The sequence below is a fragment of the Equus asinus genome, chromosome 15, assembly GCF_041296235.1.
Source record: "Equus asinus isolate D_3611 breed Donkey chromosome 15, EquAss-T2T_v2, whole genome shotgun sequence".
NCBI lineage: Eukaryota > Metazoa > Chordata > Mammalia > Perissodactyla > Equidae > Equus > Equus asinus.
The window spans coordinates 3579234-3595288 of NC_091804.1; positions in this window are offsets into that span (position 1 = coordinate 3579234).

Below are 16055 nucleotides of genomic sequence, written 5' to 3' on the forward strand. Positions count from 1 at the left end.
TAATGAACAAATCATCATAAAACTGTACAACCTTCAGATGAAAAATATTGCTTAATTGCAGAGTAATTTGTCATAGCCTTAGAATTCATAGCATCTAATATTTACCTTATTCTATTGCTGCTCTATGACCATCTCCACCATTTCTGCAGAAATTAGATTTTGTCTTTTTACGTAATAGCTATCTTAAAGGGGGACAGAAAAGAAGCCCCGTAATGAGAGTATAGTCTTCCAAATATAATTTCAATATCTATTGGTGGGCTTAGAGCATCTTAAAGGAAATTTAAAGATCAGATAGATCAAATCTCCCTTTTTAGTGGTGGGTAAAGTGAGGCCCACAGAGGCTTGGTGAGTTGCCTAAGGGGTCAAGATTTGATTAGATTTTAGTCTAATCAGATATTCATTACAGCAGTGGTTCTCAAAGCGTGGTCCACAGATCAAGAGCCTCACTATAAACTAGGAACTTACTAGAAATGCAGACTCCTCACCCCAATCAGATCTATTGGATCAGAATTTCTGGCAATTGGGCCCAGTGATCTGTGTTTTCACAAGCTCTCCAGGGGGTTCAAATGCACCCTAAGTTTGAGAACCACTCAGATGCACTCCACACCATCCAAAGGTTGCTCAAACTAATGGGCAAGTCTTGTGGCTCCAAGATTGTGTTGATCAGGAAGAAGGGTAGAGAGGAACGTTCTGGTAGCCAAGGAACCCCTGTCAGGATGCCTGTTAAACCACAGCCAGCCCCCTACTCAGACCCTGGATATAAAGTTTAAAGACTTTTCTCATTCAGAAAATAAAACTGGAGAAGGCAGAGGAAGTTACAGGACCACTGTCCCTCCTCAATCCATTTCTTCCTCAACTCGAGACAGTTTGGCTCTTACGGGGTTTCACCAAGAAATCAGATGTAGGAACTGGAGTAAATTCTGCTCTTCTGGAGCTCCCCTAACAGTTTCCAAAGCTGTTAACTAGACTTCCTGTCAATGCTGTTCCTCCCCATGTGTGCACCTCAGTCTCGCCTTCCTTCATGAGGTGGACAGCACGGCGTCCTTCTTGTGATGGAAAATCTCCTGGCTTATATCTTCATGGCTCATTTCCTAGGAAATGAGAAAAGCTTGTCTCACGAGTTTTGCCTATCAAAGCTTGTGGAAGAATGCTTGGTCCAGCTTGGTCACACAGACACAATGACAGCAACGATATCTTCTGTTGACAGACAAAAGAGATATCATGATTGGCCAGGCCTAATTCACTGTAAGTAAATTTGGGAGGCCCATCAGTGTCACATGATTAAAATAAGTATAACAATGGTGCACCCAAAGGAAATAATGGGGAGATGACTACCTTGCTCCTGCTCACAAAAATGGTGCCATGGGGTTTCACAGTCAATATATCCTGATCAACTATGAATGGATGATGAATTAACTTTTGTCATTAAATATTTTTCCCTCGTAGGATCCATCTTTGTGACTAGCAGATTACAGAAGGTATGACATCGGGGGATGGGGGCGCGGTAGATCAGTGCTTCATTAAATTAAAACAGCAAATTATGGTGACACAACGTCCAAAGACAGACATAGTTCATGCTTATTCAGAATAGAGATTTCAGAAACGGAAGGGCCACTGTATCCAGTAATGCTTGTATTTTATTCTACGTTAGAAACTTTAAGATGATGACAGAAAGACTATTATCATTCCCCTTTTTCCAGAGAAACACTAATACTCAGAGAACTTTACCAACACTATTAATGGTAACAGAGCTGGAACTTGACCCCAGGGCCCCCAGACCCTAGTTCAATGCCCTAGTTTCAACTATATCATGTTGCTTTTATGAAAGAAAAGAGAAACATAATCAAGCTATCAGGGAAAGGCCATCCTGAAGGCAAATGTGTTCTGATCACCATAGAAAAAAGAAAGGAAGATGGTCACAAGTAGGAACATTATCCTTCATGCAATGGAAGACCAGAGGTAGATGTATGTCACACACTCAGCTTTCTTCCTCCAAGTGAATTTCCTAAGAGTTCAAGCATGGTTCGATTGGGGGTGGAGGGGCTCAAGTAGGCAACTTTTATGGATTTGTTGCTGTGTCTTATTTTATATCAAATTCTTGACTATTCTCACAATTTTGGATCTGATTTATGATGACTTAGGAAATTGCATATAGATCTATCACTGCTAAAATATGAGAGCATGTGAAAACCAAGGTGGGGAAAGAGCCTGAATTCACTCAAGGAGGTCATTTAAAATTTGAGGGGGTAAAATAGATAAAACATGGAGGAAACCAGCAGCAAAATGAAACCCAGCAATGAGGGTCCTGAGCGGGAAAGGAGGGGCAGAGAAGCAGCAGCTGTGCACAGTTGGAAAATTCAGTGAGTGCGCATTTCGGTGGCCAGTTTTTGAACATGTCAGTTTAATTATGATGCATCACAGTTGACAGCGATACATATGGAACCAATTACGGCGCATGTTAAAATCAATTATTGCATATTTCAGCTATCCTAAACACTGTAGCGAGCGATCTGTGTGTTGCTGCAGATTTCAACTCCACTAATCATTTTTACTATCATGGTTCAACAAGAAACGAAATATGTGTATTATATACATATGTGTGTATCCACATAAACACATTCATAACCAACATCTAATGCGAAGCCCAGAAGCAGTAGCAGCAGATAGCAAAGCCTCAAATGTTTGCTCAAAGTCTAACCTTATATCATACCTTTTTTGAAGAGAAATAACAAAAAGTAAAATTCCTTGCTATCTCCAAACCTTGTTTTGGTCAATTTAATCCACTTTAGCCTCCTCACCGTCAGTGAGGTCCATATTCCAGCTGCAATATACTGGCTATTTTGGTCTAAAATATTTGCCTTAACTGTTTACCCTGTTTTTGTGGCCTTTTTCCCCCCTCAGATTTCTAGCTTAAAAAATACTCCTTCGAATTCCTCAGCTTATTCATTTCCCGTTTACTTTTTTATGCATCAGAAAATAACTGCTTTATTGGAAAAAAAAAAAAAAAGAAAGAGATGAAGGAGAAAAAGAAGGCAAGAAAGTGAATGTGGCAGCCTTGGCTCTCCTCGGAGATTTGCACGTTTTCTGGCTATATTAAATCCACAGTGACCCGTGTGCCTTGGTTAACTCTAAAAGAAGTTTACTATGAAGAAGGGTTATTTTCTGCAAACTTGGGCTTCTCCTTCCTGTCAACTGTGAACAGCATAAAGCAGCTGCAGAAAACCCACAGTCTTTGGCCCGACTGAGGGCTTAGGGACTCACACTGGTCCCTCGTGGTGGGAATTTGTCTACGCAAATCCTCCTACCCTGGGATGCGGGGCCAGAGCTCCGAGGTGACTGAGCATTCCAAGAAAAGCCACACGCCTTACAAAACTTGGCCCCAGGGAGCAGGTGGGTGTGGATCCAGGGAAAGTGATCAGTGGCGTCTGAGTCAAGAAGAGCCTAGTGGTCCAAGGCAGAGCGGAGGAAAACAGCCCATGCGGTTCAGTTAAGAGAGCATTGGGCTGGATGTCGGGAAACCTGACTTCTCTGCTCAGCAGCTTGCCCAGCTTGGGTAAAGGCGCTCAATGCCTCATTGTCCTGCAAACACGGCACAGAGGGAAGCAGACCAAAGAGAGGAGCAGGCCTCTGAATCTGCTGCAGTATACCACTGGGACCATGGGAAGAAGAGTTGTTCCATTTTAAAGCTTTGAGGATCCGGATGGGGACCCATTATCTTTGTTGGTTCTGTGGCTGCAAGATGGACCCCAACTCTTGTCAGCCGTCTTTCATTCATTCACGCACCCATGCATTCATTCAAGAAGCATTTACTTTGAACTAGTCCTAAAGATACCCATCCTCCCCTAGCGGAGCTAATAGACTTCCAGGAAAGACAAGCACATCAACAATCACACAAACATTAATGGAAGAAAAATAACCCAATGACCCCTGGGTTGTGTTCTGGATAATATGCATTATACTGTAACGTGTACCTGCAACCTACTACTAAGAGAGTGTGGTAGGAAAGGGGAGTAGAAGGAATCCACACCATACCTTTCTAAGAATTTGGTGGGCTTTTGAGTGTACATTGTAATTCCCATGCTTTTAAGGATGTCTTGTATTTCTATAAGTGGGGACCTCGGCTATGTGGGGGCGGGGGGGACCTGCTCGTCACCATCTGTGAGTTGGAAGACAAGGCCCACATATACTTTGGGAGGATGTAGTTGCAGGGGTCAGGGTCCCAGCAAGAGGCAGACTTCACCTTTATGGTTCAAACATACAGGTTTTGATGAAGAAGCAGCAGGCAGCACTGTGGGCAGAGTGATGCAACAAGGGCAGGGAAGGGCCCCAGAAACCAAGCACGGCTTTTACTGTCCCTTGGAGACCTGGAGCCAAGGAAGAGGGCTTCCAGGTGAAGCTTTAGCTCCCGAGGAAAGGATGAGCTGCTGCCACAACTGTGGTCCCAAGTCAGGGAGGGAGTGGAGGAAGTGACACCCCCATCTCTTGCCCTTGCTCTCTGATCTCCTTGAAGGGAGCCTGGGTGTGGAAATCTATATAAATCAGTTCCTTGGGTACAGAGAAGCTCGGAGAAAGGCAAAGAAAAAAAGTAATATTTATACGGCACTTTGAAATAAACAGGTAGGGCTGGAAATGACCAGACAAAGGGCTCCGGCAGCCCCGGGCCATGCCCCGTTGCTCTGATCATTCAGGGACCATTATCTCAACATATCTGCAAACAGATGTGACACTCAAATTGGGAATCTCTGGAGGGAATTTGCCTGAGTTAAAGGTGTGCAAATGGGGCAAGGGGAGGAAGCCCATTCCAGAGCGAAGAAACGTTAGAAGCAAAAGTATGGAGTATTAGAGGCCCCTGGCACGCTTCGGGTAGTCCTACGTGGTTGGGAAAGGAGGCTGTGGAGGATGGTTAGAAAGCCATGCTGAAGAGTTTGGACTTGAATCTAAAACAATGGGAAGAAGTGAGAGGCTCTTGAGAAGGGCACCCTCGCCTCACCTCTCTGTCCAGAAGCACACACGTGCTTTTGATTTGAGAGGGTTCAGTAACAAGCTTGCAGCGGCTTCTGCCAATCGCATCTCATTAGCAAAACAATCAGTACTTTTGTGTAGTAGTTTAGAGGATAGTCTGATGTTTGAATACCTGGGTTCTAGGCCTGGCTAGCTACCACGCAAGTAGCTTTATGACCTTGGACAAGTTACTGACTGTGCCTCAGTTTCCTCATCTGTAAAATGGGGATAGAAATGGCACTGACTTCATTAGATTGATTTGAGTTAATGAGTTAATATTCGAAAAGATCTTAGAATAATTATTAGTATTCATCTTCAGAACAGCCACATGTAATGAATACTAGTTACACATTCAAAAGGGATATTATCATAACACTTAGCAACTTCCTTCAAAGAACATTGAAAAGACACCCCTGGAGAGCACTTATAAAGAGTTTTGAGCTACAAAAAATCATCGTGGGTAAATATATTCTCCAAATTTTTGGAAAAGAAATACAATACAAGGAAGCATTGCTGAGCTTGGGCTGCGGGCTCATCAAAATTATCCTGTCCTGGGGCCCGCCCCATGGCATAGTGGCTAAGTTCAGCACGCTCCACTTCAGCAGCCCAGGTTTGGTTCCCAGGCATGGACCTACACCACTTGTTGGCAACCATGCTGTAGCAGTGACCCACATACAAAATAGAGGAAGATTGGCACAGATGTTAGCTCAGGGTAAAACTCCCTCAACAGGAAAAAAAAAAAATTATCCAGCCCTGACAACAGAGCAGAACAAAGACATCTGAGGGGTTTGCCCAGATCTCCAATCTGAAAAAGAGAATGGCTGTGTGCTCTCTACTGGTGAACACACACATACTGTGACTGTTCCCACACCTACCAAGCTTCCTGGTGGCATGTCACAGCATTCTAGAAGCAAGCTCTCAATGTCATGACACAGGTATTGCCCCGAGGACAGCTCAGACCAGGAGGAGTAGACAGCTGAGACCAGCTCTGGGTTGCGTGTAACCCCCACTGTCATGAGTCACCAACAGCTTCTTTCATAGTGTCGCTGACATACATTCATTCCAATAAATTATGCTTTCCCTCCAATCTGACTCACTTGGCATAAACAGCAAGTGTAAACACTGTGTGGTCCGATACCTTGAAAAAAGTACATAAAGTATGTCATAGTGTTTTCATGACCCTCTGCCAAAAATGCAAACTCTTCCCTTTTTGCCATTTTCCTAGTGACATCCACACCCCTAGAGTTGACATTTGTCTTCTCGAATGTCTTACCTGAAGGCGTGGGGGGCAGGAGACAGCAGAGGCTGTGGAGGATTAGGAGAGGCATTTGCAGTTTCTCAAACTCAACACTTCTTCAGTTCAAGGCGAGGCAGCCATTTTCCTCTGGTAATCTTGACAATGCAAGCCCCGCCACTCACCACTCACCACAGGTGTTAATGGCAAAGGAATTTTGAGGTTTCTGGATGGAGTAAACATTTCAAGTCTGTAGAACAAACATTGAGCCGGGATCCAACGTCGATGTTTCCTAAGGATTGTTATTTAATGGCTCAACTGCCTGGACTGGCCCGGGTGCTCTGAGAAGAGGGGCATCACTTCCGAGGCCCCATGCCAACTGTGTCTAAGGCACCTGCAACCATCCTCTCTCTGCTCTACACTCTGGTGATAACATCTTCCCTCCACAAGCTGTCCGAAAGACATATGTCCGAAACAACATAGCAGAAGAGGAGCCACAAGATGCCGGGACGTACCAGAGAGGTCCCCATAGCACAACAAAAGCATGAAGGCTTTATTAGGGCAAGAGCGCTCTAGAAGAGTTGTTCCCAAAGTGTGATCCTGCAGTCCACTCAAGAACTTGTTAGAAATGCACTTTCTCAGGCGCCATCCTAGACCTGCAGAAACCCTGGGGGAGGCGCCCGGTGATCTGTGCATTAACAGGCCCATCCATTCAAAACATAACCACTGGAGTCAGCAAACGAAAGTGGCACACATCAAAATATGGCTTTGAGTAAGCAAGGGTAATAAATTATCCACACTGAGGAACCCCATAAAACGTAAGTCACATAGGTTGCTCACACTAGGGGAGAAGGGGCTGCGAGTCGAAATGGCAGTAGAAATTTCCTGGCAGACCGGTGAGGAGCTGCCCCCACCAACATAAGGAGACAGAGAAGAGAAGAGGACTAACTCCGCTCCCTTGTCTGGCAAAACCAAAAGAGCCTTTCAAAGGTATCACCTGGCCTATGATTTAAGTGGAGCAATTTAAGAATCAGAAAGAAGTTTCTCTCACGGGGAAGAAGGAAGGAGGAAGAATAAAGAGGCACACTCTTATGGAGGAGAGAAGAGAGCCATTTTGGCAGGTTGGTGTGAGGCCAGATACGGTATGGTTGGGGAGACTCTGGACGGCAGCTCTGGGCCCCCTGGCTTTGGAATGGTGGGGCACCCCCTCAGCAGCCTGGCAGACCACAAGGACAGGGATGATGATGATAGATGATACCGGATCGATTACTTGGGTTCCACCACTTGAATGGGAGGATTTAGATATGAGCTGGAACTCCAGCCACCATCTTGTGCAGGAGAAGCCATGGAAAACCACTCTATTATGATTTTTGCTTCCTGGCTGGGGAGGTGTCTGACTCACCCGGTTTGACAGTATGTAAACAAAACTTAGCCTATATATCATCTTGAGGATTTTATACAACCCTAGAATTTTAAAAAGGGGACCCACATGAGAACAAGAGGTTTGGAATCTATCAAACAGATCAACATTCTGTGTGGAAGAAATAAAGTCCTCTGTCTGTGGTAGCCCACCGCTTGCCCTCACACCTCCAGGGCCTCTGCCTTCCACTCCTCGCAGCAGCTCTCAGATCTGCCAGGCCAACTGCCCACCGCCATGGTCCTCTGTGTTTCAGGTTGTTCCTCTCTGTGCCTTTGCCTGTGACCCTCCCAGTGGAGGCCTGTCCTCCCCACCTCTCAGGTGCTTGCTCCCCAGGACTCTCTGACTCTTCGATGTCTTCAAGGGCCAGCCTCCTTGTCTCTGACTCTTCCCTTGTGTTGGCGCGGTGTTCCTAGTGCTCTAATCTGTGCTGGTCACTTGGATTTGCACACAGAGTCAGCCTCACGGGGTCCACGCAGACCACCGGATGCTCAGATCTGACCCCAAAGGAGATCAATTTTTACACAACCAGTTATTTACATTTCAACTCCCAAATCTTATCAAAGTAAATTGCTGGAATAAAGCAAACATCTCTACAGTGCCTTTAAAAGACTTTTCTTCAACTAGCCGCTGGGTTAGGAACTTACATCTATGTTTCAGGAATACTGAGAAACTATAGCGATGCCAAGAGCCCAGCAGTGCTCTGCGCTAACCTGGATTGAGAAGTGAGCTGGGCTGTTCCTGTACAGGGGCAGAGGATGGGAGAAGGAAAGAAAAGGCAGCAGAATGGGGTCTACCCACTATATAATATTATTATTGATGATAAAGTTATGCTAATATACTGTACTATTATTAATTAGGACACTGATTCAGTTGCTATAACAACAAAAAAATCCCACAAATGGCCACCTAAACAAGATAAAAGATGGTTTCTCTCTTGCTTAAATGCTCATGCATAGGCAATTCAGGGCTAACATGGAAATTCAGCAGCATGAAGGAGCCAACCTCCCTATTCTTGCTGCATGGATTGCATCTCATGGTCTAAGACGCCGCTTCAGCTCCCACTACCACACGCAGAACCCAAGGGACAGAAGGAAGACAAGGGTATGACTCAGGCGGTGCTCACCACGCCGTTCACCTACCTGACCAGAATTTCCTCCTATGGCCGTGTCTCACCTCAAGGGTGGCTGGAAGCCTAGTCCTGCAGATGAGAGGGCACTTTACATAAACACAGAGAAACTATTACTCAAGGAAAAGGGAGAGGAGGGGTAGGGGGTAACTAACGTCTCTGCTTCTGTGACCGCTCTAATTTCACAACTTGAGAATCTCTAAATGAGAAAAGATATTTGAACATACATGCAAAATTCCTTCCCAGAAAAGGTGCTAAGTGTATGTTGGTTATTTGCCCTTTTGCGTCATCTGTGTCATTCTAGCCTTCCACTGTCTTGGTTGCCTTGATGTGCCCTCCCCTAACAATCAATTTTGGGGTGTAAATTAAATTTGTACAATGTTAGACTTTTGTTTATGTTTTTAATCTTGCCTTATAAGGTGTGTTTTACTGCAAATGTAACACAATAATTTAAGAATCCAATTAAGCAGACAGAAGGAGAGGGAGAGGCAGAAGGAAGAAGGGAAAGAAAGAAAAACATTCTCTAAGTCCATTCCACAGAGACGATGACTGTGAATTATTTGGGGTATATCATTTTATTCATGGATTCATTTCTTATCTTTTTACCAGAATAAATATGACTTTGTAACTTAGCCATATCTACCCTTGTTTAGTAGTATAGTATAGATTTGGTTCCATTTGAATATAACATTTCTACGGGAATATTGCTAATATCTATTATAATAAACCATTATAAGGATCTTTTTTTTTTTTTACTTAACCTCCTTTCATTGAACATGACAGTTTTACCATTGAAAACAATAAGCTTTGTTTACATCCATAACTGTTTCTTAAGCATAAAGTTTTGGAGGCGGAACAGCGACCTAGAGCTAAAGAAACGGAAAAACTATATTATCAACACATGCTTAGATTTATGCTTTGAAATTTTAGGTTCTTTTGGTATTCAGTGAACAAAAGTAGGAAGAGAGGACTGGAATAAATCTTTTATCAACATGCTCATGTTCACAAAACTGGTTTTATAGGAACTGGAAAATAGCTGTATATGGGGTTCATTCCATTCCAGAGGAAGGATTCTTGAATACATTCCACTACTGATATTTGGCCTTATGTGAAGATGATCAGAAATATGTGAATTAAAAAAAGAAGGAGAGAGAGAAGATTGCATGGTGTCCCAACCAGGGCAGACAGCTCTATTGTAGCTGATGTTTTCCCTTCTCCTATAATCAAGCTTCAAAGGCCCTAACAGACAATGGCTAAGTTGTCCCAGATGGCGGCACACACATGGGGAAGGAACGACCGGCTTGAGACTGCGCTGATGTGAAGAGGAAGCCTTTTCTAAATGTCCATCCAGGAGGCAGGGCAGGCCTGGCCAGACTGGGGCTGCAGACACGTAGAAGGTACTGGAAACCTGACAATGAACCAACTAAGCAAGCTAGTTCGGGCACCAGTCGTGCAACCGGCATGTGCAGGTTGCCTCTTGTCTGCAGCTGCATCTCGTATTCATTAGCCACTGGAGCCCGGTGCTGCGAGGGCACAATGTGAAATAAATTAAACCTATGGGGCCCTGCTTTTCAAGAATTTATGTTGTTGTTTTTTTTCCCTTCATGGTCATGTCGGGCCCCTAAAGGGTTTGCATTGGAGTTTCCCCCTAGGCTGCATCATGGCCAGGTAAACTAACATTTACGAAATACCTCACTGCCCGTGTCTAGCTGGAGAGAGAGATCATTGAGAGCATTCGAGGTATGTTTTTCTTCAAAGCAAATCCTGATATATACGATGTAAGCTGGGTGAGCACTCATTCTACAAAAAATTCTGAACTTTACAGAAGAATTTCTCGGAGAATGTTGTTTAATAGCGAGCTTTCTGAGGAAGCAGTTTGTAAAACTGTTCTTGCTGAACTTTTTTTCTGAGAATTCATCTATTGAGTACAATTAAGTAGAACCACGGTGTTAGAGTCAATCTAATTATATCAGCTAGTTAATGTAAGGAAACCGCCGTTATGTTGCGCCTTGTGGTTGACAAAGAATTTCTTAACTGTGATCCTCCAGTGAGGCAGCAGTTGCCGAGCTCTCCAACACACTAATGAAGAAAACTGAAGCTCAGATCAGAGAGGTTGAGTCACTTGTTGAGGATCCCACAGCTGGCAGATGATAGAAATGGGGCTGGAACCCACGTGTTCTGACTTCACTGTACTGTCTTCTCCTTTCAACTCTTACCACATAGAACCAGACTGACCATGTGTGTCCCAGTTTTGCCTGGGATTATCCCTGTTTAAGCCTTTTTCCCCAGAATAAATTTATTATGGATGTCCTCTGTTTTCTAAAGTGACCCAGTCCGGCTGATAAATTGTAGTGCAGTGTTTTCCACTCTGCGTTTGACAGGGCAGAGGAGCAGGAGAGGCTGGCCCGAGAATGCCTGACTGCACTTCAACTGCAGAACCTCTAGCCATATCTGGTTTTGTATTTTTGTTGTTTTTAAACAAAAGGAAAAATAGATAGTACTCTTTAAAAAAAGTTTGTGAAACCTTTTTCTATAAAAATAGTCGAGTGAGCCCCTATGGTGGACACATTATTATACACTCCATAACCGCTCACCGTGGACAGTAATGGACTCTCATACTATCCCTGAGAGACTCACGCTGCCAAGGAAAGCTAGTGAAGCCGAGGCCATGACAGCGCTTAAGACTCTGGTGATTTCTAACTGCAAGTGGGGAAAGAAAGAGAGAGAGATCGAAGGAAGGAAGGGAGGGAGGGAGGAAGGAAGAAAGAAAGAAAAAGAGAAAAGAGAAACAAGGAAGTGCTGTATTGACTCCTGGAGCTGAGCAGTGGGGGAATAGATCCAGACGCTCTAAGTGGGCGTGAGGAGGTGGTGTCTCAGTCTTTCTTCTCTGCCTACGCTGTGTGGGACTCATTCCAGGGATCTGGGCTGCCACTCGGCAGTGCAGGGCTCAGATCCTGCCAACCGCCCCCAAAGACATTTCTTAGAGTCTCCCTGACTCTGACCTGCCTTCCCCACTCGGCTCAAAGGGGTCACCACAGCCAGGTGAAAGTAACGCTCCGAGTGGCCCAACCTGGGTTGCAGCCCATGTTCTGCACCTGGAGGTGGGATCCACCCAAAGCCTGTGTCAGGAGAGCCGAGGAAGACTGGTTACCCACAGGGACTCTGGAATATGGGTGCAAAAGAAGAGGCTGGAATCTCCGCATCCAGGACCTCAGCTCGCCCTGTTCTACCTAAGTTGTCTGATTTATGTGCCTAGAGTTATTCATAGTATCCATGTATTTTCCTTTCAATGTCTGTGTGGTCTGTAATGACATCCCCTCTTTAATTCCCAACGTTACTGATTTGTTTTTTCTCTTTTTCAATTTGTCCCTCTTGCTAGAAGTTTATCAATTTATCAGTATTTTTAAAGAACCAGCTTTTGTTTTCATTGATTTTTCTCTATTGCATTCTCTCTTCAATTTCCTTGAGTTCCAGCCTTAGTTTATTTTCTCTGCTTATTGATTTGAGACTTTTTTCTAATTTAAACATTTAATGATATAAATTTTACTCTAACACTGATTTATCTGCATCCTACAAATTTTGTTGTTTCATATTCATTTTTTGTTCAGTTCAAAAGAGCTTTTACATTATCCTGAAACTTTCTTTTTAACACGTGGATTAGAGTGTGCTGTTTAATTCCAAGGTTTGGGATATTTTCCTCTTCTCTTTATATTGTTGATTTTTTTTTTTTTTTTTGAGGAAGATGAGCCCTGAGCTAACATCTGCTGCCAATCCTCTTTTTTGCTGAGGAAGACTGGCCCTGAGCTAACATTTATGCCTATCTTCCTCTACTTTATCTGTGGGATGGATGCCTGCCACAGCATGGCTTGACAAGTGGTGTATAGGTCTGCACCCAGGATCCGAACTGGCGAGCCCCAGGATGCCAAAGCGGAAGGTGCGAACTTAACCACTGCGCCACCTGTCCAGCCTCTATATTGCTGATTTTTCATTTAATTTCATTGTGGCCACAGAACATACTTTGTATGACTTAAATCCTTTTGAATTTGTTGAGACTTGTTTTCTGGCCCAGAATGTCATCTAGCTTGGTAAATGTTCCACGCTGTGTCCATTTAAGAAGAACATTTATTCTGCTGTTGTTGGCAGAGTGTTCTATAAATATCAATCAGATTAATAACTGATTAATAGTGTCGTTCAAGCCAGCTGTATCCTTGCTGCTTTGTGTCTACTTGTTCTGTCAATGATTGAGAGGGGAGTGTTGAAATCTCAGACCATAGCTGTGGGTTTGTCTATTTATCCTTTCAATTCTATCAATCGTGCTTCACACATTTTGCAGCTGTTGTTCTCAGGTGCACACGCAGCTAACATTTTTACGTCTTCTTGTGAATCAAGTTTTATTTTACTTTTATTTTTATCATTATGTAATGTCTCTCTTAATCCTTGGTAATTTTCTTTGCTCTGAAGTGTACTTTTCCAGACATTAATATGGTCTTTTCAGTTTTCTTTTGATTGGTATCATGTTTTTTATTGATTAGGTCACATTTTTATTGATTAGGTTTGTTGATTCGGTCACATTTTTTTATCTGTTCTAACGATAGCTCATTTATTGGTGTGTTTTAAACCATTTAGATTTAATGTAATTACTGATATATTTTATTTATTTTCTGTTCATCCCATTTTTCATTCTTCTGGTTCTCCTTTCCTGCCTATTTTTGGGTTGTTTGAATTTTTTGTGTTTCATTTTAATTTTTCTATTTTCTTTTACTATATCTCTTTGCGTAAATTTTATTGGTTGCTCTAGAAATTGCAATATGCATACATAAGTTTTCACAGTCAACTTAGAACCAAACTTTTAACACTTCGTGTGAAACATAGAAAGCTTATCAGTATATCACTTTCTTTACATGACAGCTGTCTTATATAGCACACACACACTCACTGAAAACCCAATTAGGCAATATTTATAGTTTTGCTTTATGCCATGATATTTGAAGAATTCAAGAGGAGAAGAATAGCCTCGTATATTTATCTGGCTATTTACCATTTCTGTCACTCCTCTTTTATTCCTGAAGTGACGAATTCTGTTTCTTATTTCCCTTCTGTATGAAGAATATTTTTAGCAATTCTTTTAGTGCAGATATGATAGCAATGAATTCTCCAATGATAATTTTCCTTCATCCAAGTATATCTTATTTACTTTCATTCCTGAAAGATATTTTCACTGGATATAAAATGCTGATTTCGTAGTATTTTTCTCTTAACATTTGAATAATGTTGTATCACTTTCTTCTGGCCTTCATGGTTTCTCCAGTATGCCAATACTCAATGCATCATTTTTCTCTGGCTATTTTGAGATTTTCCTTCACCTTTAGTATTTAGGAGTTTAATTACGAAGTTTCTGGACATAGGTTTTTTTCAGGTTTATCATGTCTTGGGTTTGCTCAGCTTCTTTAAGTTTTTTCTTTCACCAAATGTGGAAAGTTTTCAGCCATTATTTCTTCAAATATGTTTCTCTACTACACTATTTCTCCTCTCTTTCTGGACTCTGATGACATGAATGTTAGACCTTTTGTTATTGTCCCACAGTCCGTGAGGCTCTTTTTTTTCTTTTTTATCTTAAACTTTCTCTCTCTTGTTCAGATTGGGTAATTTCTTTTGACCTATCTTCAATTTTACTGACTCTTTTCTCTTCCATCTCCTCAGTGTTACTAACTCTGTCTATTGAGGTGGCGTCTTCTTTATAACTTCTATGTGTCCGCTGAGACTTCTGTTTCTGCATTCATTTGATGAGTGTTCACAATTACTGTTTGAAGCAATTTTATATTCGCTGCTTTAAAATCTTTGTCAGACAATCCCAGCATCTGTGTAATGTCATCTCTGGATTGTCTTTACTCATTCAACCAGAGGTTTTTCAGGTTCTTCATATACTGAGTAATTTTGAAGTGTATCATCTTAGACATTTTATTTATTTTGCTGCAAAACTCCAGATCTTGCTTTAAACCCAGAGAGAATGCTGATGTTTTCATTTTAGCAGCATTTGACCTGGTTAGATTCGTCCATATAGTCTAATTCACCTCTTGTGGGCTGAGATTCTGATGTTAGTTCAATTTTCAAAGCTTTTGTTGGGTAGTTCAATGGAGAATAGTTTTTCAGCAAACGGTGCTGGTACAACTGGAAACCCACATGCAAAAAAGAAAAAAGAAGAATCTAGACACAAAACTTATGGCTTTCTCAAAATTAACTCAAGATGGATCATAGACCTAAATGTAAGATGCAAAACTATGAAATTTCTAGAAGATAACATAGTATAAAATGTGGGTGACGTTGAATTTGTCAATGAGCTTTTAGATATAATACCAAAAGTACAATGAAAGAAAGAAATTGATGAATTGGATTTTATTAAAATTAAAAACTTTTGCTCTGAAAAAAAACTATTAAGAAAATAGAAAGACAAGCCACAGACTGGGAGAAAATTTTTGTAAAACACATATCTGATAAAAGTCTTATATCCAAAATGCACAGAGAACTCTGAAAATTCAACAATACAAAAACAATCAACCAATTAAAAAATGGGTAAAATATCTGAACAGACATCTCACCAAAGAAGATATACAGATGGCAAATAAACATATGAAAAGATGCTGGACATCATAAGTCATTAAGGAATTGCAAATTAAAAAAGCAAGGAAATACCATTAGAATGACTAAAATTTTAAAAAAATACCATCAACTCAGACACGGATGTAAAGCAACAGGAACGCTCATTCACTGCTGGTGGGAATGCAAAATGGTGCAGCCACTTTGGAAGACAGTTTAGCAGTTTCTTACAAAACTAAACATAGTGTCACCACACTGTCCAGCAGTCACGCTCCGTGGTATTTACCCAAATGAACTGAAAATTTATATTCACACAAAAACCTGCACATGAATGTTTATAGCAGCTTTATTTATTATTGCTAAAATCTTGAAGCAACCGAGATGTCCTTCAAAAGATGAATGGATAACTAAACTGTGGTACATCCACATAATAGAATATTGTTCAGCCATAAAAAGAAATGAGCTATAAAGCCAAGAAAAGACTGGAAAAATTTTAAATGAATATTGCTAAGTGAAACGAGCCAATCTGAAAGGCTATATACTGTAAGATTCCAACCATATGACATTCTGGAAAAGGCAAAACTATGGAAACAGTGAAAAGATCAGTTGCCGAGGGGATGAAGAGGTAGAGAGTAGAGGATTTTTAGGGTAGTGAAACTATTCTGTGTGATACTGTAAAA